Source organism: Neomonachus schauinslandi, chromosome 3, assembly GCF_002201575.2.
Source record: "Neomonachus schauinslandi chromosome 3, ASM220157v2, whole genome shotgun sequence".
Classification (NCBI taxonomy): domain Eukaryota; kingdom Metazoa; phylum Chordata; class Mammalia; order Carnivora; family Phocidae; genus Neomonachus; species Neomonachus schauinslandi.
In genome coordinates, this window is record NC_058405.1 from 81,917,733 (window position 1) to 81,922,746 (window position 5,014).

The 5,014-nt window shown below is 44.3% G+C and overlaps 1 pseudogene; it reads left to right on the top strand.

Moving 5' to 3' along the window:
• The first annotated feature begins 330 nt into the window (after nucleotides 1–330).
• Nucleotides 331–1,302, top strand: LOC110585735 (annotated as a pseudogene).
• Nucleotides 1,303–5,014: the final 3,712 nt, after the last annotated feature.

The following is a 5,014-nucleotide window of genomic DNA, read 5'->3' on the forward strand; positions in this document are numbered from 1 at the left end:
CAAGGACACAGCCTTAAGGTAATGATGTGATATTGAGAACACCTGTATGGTATACTGGTCTGAATCCAGTTAAATCTCTTTGTTAACTTTTAAGATTTGGTGAGTGGGGGCAGGGATCCATTAATTTTGCTGCCACCCAAGAAAAACCTTGTATGTAAGTTCCCTTTGCTTATTGAAACTGCCACCTACCGAGTTCAGTTGGTAGTGGGAGTGGAGAGCGGACCCCAGAGAGCCCTGAGCTGTCCCACCGCCGCCGCCGGCCTAGTTACCGTCACGCCCCAGGAGGAACCGCAGCCGCCGCCGCTAGCCCCAGTCACCATCACAGCAGCCATGAGCAGCGAGGCGGAGACCCAGCAGCTGCCCGCTGCCCCCGCCCTCAGCGCTGCCGACACTGCCAGCCGTGGCACACGGAGCGGCGCGGGGAACTGCGGCCTGGGCGGCCTCACATCCACGGCACCTGCTGGCGGGGACAAGAAGGTCATCGCAAGGAAGGTTTTGGGAACAGTAAAATGATTCATTGTAAGAAACGGATATGGTTTCATCAACAAGAATGACACCAGGGAAGATGTATTTGTACACCAGACGGTCATAAATAATAACCCCAGGAAGTACCTTCGCAGTGTAGGAGATGGAGAGACTGTGGAGTTTGATGTGGCTGAAGGAGAAAAGGGTGCAGGGGCAGCAAATGTGACAGGCCCTGGTGGAGTTCCAGGATGAGGCAGTAAATATGCAGCAGACTGGAACCATTATAGATGCTATCCACGTCACAGGGGGCCTCCACATAATTCCCAGCAGAATTACCAGATTAGTGGGAGGGGGCAAAAGAGCGAGGGGTCGGAAAGTGCTCCCGAGGCCAGGCCCTACAGCGCTGGCCCTACCATGGGTGACGGTTCCCACCTTACTACATGCGGAGACCCTCTGGGCAGCGACCACAGTATTCCAACCATCCTGTGCAGGGAGAAGTGATGGAAGGTGCGGACAACCAGGGTGCAGGAGAACAAGGTAGACCAGTGAAACCGAATATGTGTATGGTTATAGACCACAATTCCGCAGGGGGTCTCCTCGCCAAAGACAGCCTAGAGAGGATGGCAATGAGGAAGATAAGGAAAATCAAGGAGATGAGACCCAAGGTCAGCAGCCACCTCAACGTCGGTACCGCTGCAACTTCAGTTACCGAAGCAGACGCCCTGAAAACCTTAAATCATAAGATGACAAAGAGACAGAGCGGATCCATCAGCTAATTCGTCCGCTTCCAAGGCTGAGCAAATGCCAGCTTACCATCTCTACCATCATCCGGTTTAGTCCTCCAACATGAAGAAATGAAGATGAAATTCCAGCAATAAGAAATGAACAAAAGATTGGAGCTGAAGACCTTAAGTGCTTGCCTTTTGACCATTGACCAGATAAATAGAACTATCTGCATTATCTATGCAGCATGGGCTTTTTATTATTGTGACCTAAAGACATTTTTTTTTGGTAATGACAAACGTGTTTTTTCTTTTTTTTTTTTTAAGCCTGGTTTTTCTCAATACATTTTTAAAGGTTTTTAAGTTGTCTCATATCTGGTCAAGTTGAGATTTTTAAGAACCTCACTTTTGATTTGTGATAAAAATTTACAACTTGATTTTTTTAAAAAAGTCAACAAACGGCAAGCACCCATTAATAAAAGTCTTAAACAAACAAATAAATAAAAAACCCCTGCCACCTACCAACCTGGAGTAGCCTGCCTCTTTCTTTAGTCTCTCTCTGCCCTCTGAGTAAAGGAATCAGTTTCAGATTACACCAGGAGGCTCCTGAGAGCGTTTCAAACCAATAGTGTCATACTTGATTTTGCAGTTATAGCCCAAAGGCAGCCATAAGTGATTCATAAATGAGTGGCTATGACTGTGTTTCAATAAAACTTTATTTATAAAACAAGTGGTGGGCTGGATTTAGTTTGCTGACCTTTGTTCTAGGTGTATGAGGGAGGTGACAGCATTCAGGAAGGGCCTGGAGGGGTAGAAGTTAGATGAAGTCACCAGCTTGGAGACTAGAGATGGTCCAGGGGCAGGATGGTGATAAGGGCTTAGTACACATGGAGGGCTGGAGCCATACCTGAACTCAGTGGATGCCTTGGACCTGTAGGTACTGCCCTGCCCTTCAGGAAGCTTTGTCACTGGGTGGCATGAGGCAAAGACCAGGTGAAGCCCCAGCTCTGCCATAGCCTAACTACATGCAACACCCTGTCCCAGGAATGTTTTGCTGATGGCCTGGCCCCAGGGCTAGTATCTCTGACCTTCTGGGATAAGTTGGTGAATTCCCTGGACCTGGCTTCCTGGCTCCTGGCATCCTCCCCTCAACCTGTCTGGAGAGAGCTTGCCTAGAACAAAGCTTTCTGGGCGAAGGCTCTTGAAATCCGGGCCACCCTGGTGACTCTCTTCTGGGTGCCAGCCCCACCCCCACCCCTACCAACCCCAGGGTAGTCAGAGCCTGGGAGTGGGGGGAGGCAGGGCAGGGAGCTGGCATTTGGGCCAAACCCAGAGGTGAGGTCACCTAAGAGCATGCGGCCAGAGTAGGTCAGAGGCCCAGTAGGCAGCTTCTTGAGGTGGCCAGAGAGGCAAAGCCCTGTGAAGCCTGGATAGCTTTGTAGGAAGGGGGAGGCACAGCCCTGATGAACCTTCCTGTAGGGCTAGTCCAGGGTGGCTGCCCCCCCCATCTGCCCCACCCCATGGAGCTTAGCACATTGTAGGGGGCATCTGGGGACAGCTACTCCCAGCTCCGTTGACCCCTCCAGACCTTCACAGAGACCCATCCCTGTGGAGGGCTGGGTGACATCCTGATAACTTGAAATTTTCAAGAAAGTGACCTAAAGATGCCAGACTACAGCCACATGAAATAAGTGGATAGACTCTGCATTGGGATGTGGGTGTTCTAGCAGCTGCCCTCCTGTCACTGCATGAAAGGCCACCCCTCTCCTCTCTGCTGTAAGATCCTTGCTTCCAAGCATGCATGGGTCCATTTAGTTTCACAGTTTCATAGCAGGTCAGTCTACAGAAACTTGGCAAGCCACAGGAGAATGGCAGGATATATTCAACATGCTAAATGGGAAAAAATATGCAACCAAGAATACTTTATCCAGCAAGCCTGTCATTCAGAATAGAAGGAGAGATTAAGAGTTCCTCAAACAAACAAAAACTAAAGGAGTTCATGCCCACTAAACCAGGCCTGCAAGAAATTTTAAGAGGGACTTTTTGAGTGGGGAAAAAAAGACCCCAAAGCAACAAAGACTAGAAAGGACCAGAAAACATCCCCAGAAACACCAACTCTACAGGTAACACAAGGGCACTAAATTTATACCTTTCTGTAACTCTGAATGTAAATGGACTAAATGCTCCAATCCAAAGATGTAGGGTATCAGAATGGATAAAAAATAAATAAACCAACAAGATCGATCTAAATGTTGCCTATAAGAGACTCATTTTAGACCTAAAGACACCTGAAGATTGAAAGTGAGGGGATGAAAAATCATCTGTCATGCGAATGAATGTGAAAAGCCAGAGTAGCCATACTTATATCAGACAAACTATGTTTTAAAATAATGTATCAAGACATGAAGAAGAGCATTATATCATAATTAAGGGGTATATCCTCCAAGAAGATCTAACAATTGTAAATATTTATGCCCCCAACTTGGAAGCACCCAAATATATAAATCAATTAATAACAAAGAAACTCATTGATAATAATACAATAATCGTAGGGGACTTTGACACCCCTACCAACAGCAATGGACAGATCATCTAAGCAGAAAATCAACAAGGAAACAATGGCTTTTAATGACACACTAGATTGGATGGATTTAAAGATATATTCAGAACATTTCATTCTAAAGCAGCAGAATACACATTCTTTTCTAGTGCACATGGAACATTCTCCAGAATAGATCGCATACTGGGTCACAAATCAGCCCACAATAAGTACAACAAGATAGAGATCGTACCATGTATATTTTTCAGACCACAACATATGAAACTTGAATTCAACTACAAGAAAAAATTTGGAAAGACCACAAATACCTGGAGGTTAAAGAATATCCTACTAAAGAAGGAATAGGTTAACCAGGAAATTAAAGACAAAATTAAGAAGTACATGGAAACAATGAAAATGAAAACATGACAGTCCAAAATCTTTGCCATGCAGCAAAGGCAGTCCTAAGAGGAAAGTATATTGCAATACAGGCCTACCTCAAGAAGCAAGAAAAGTCTCAACTACACAACTTAACCTTACACCTAAAAGAGCTAGAAAAGGCACAGAAATAAAGCCTAAAGCCAGCAGAAGAAGGGAAATAAGAAGTAGTAGAGCAGAAATAGATGATATAGAAACAACAACAACAAAATAGTAGAACAGATCAATGAAACTAAGAGCTGGTTCTTTGAAAGAATTAATAAAATTGATAAACTCCTAGCCAGACTTATCAAAAAGAAAAGAGAAAGGACCCAAATAAGTTAAATCATGAATGAAAGAAGAAAGATCACAATCAATACCACAGAAGTACAAACAGTTAAAAGAGAATATTATGAAAAATTATCTGCCAACAAGCTGGGCAATCTGGAAGAAAAGGACAAATTACTAGAAACAAATGATCAAAACTGAAACAGGAAGAAATAGAAAATTTGAACAGACCCATAACCAGTAAAGAAATTGAATCAGTAATCAAAAATCTCCCAAAAAACAAAAGTCCAGGTCCAGATGGCTTCCCAGGAGAATTCTACCAGATATTTAAAGAAGAGTTAATACCTATTCTTCTCAAAATGTTCCAAAAACTAGAAATGGATGGAAAACTTCCAAACTCCTTCTACAAGGCCAACGTTACCTTGATTCTAAAACCAGACAAAGACCCCACTCAAAAGAAGAATTATGGGCCAATATCCCTGATGAACATGGATGCAATGATTCTAAACAATATACTAGCAAATTGAATCCAACAGTACATTAAAAGAATCATTCTCCATGATCAAGTGGGATTTATTCCTGG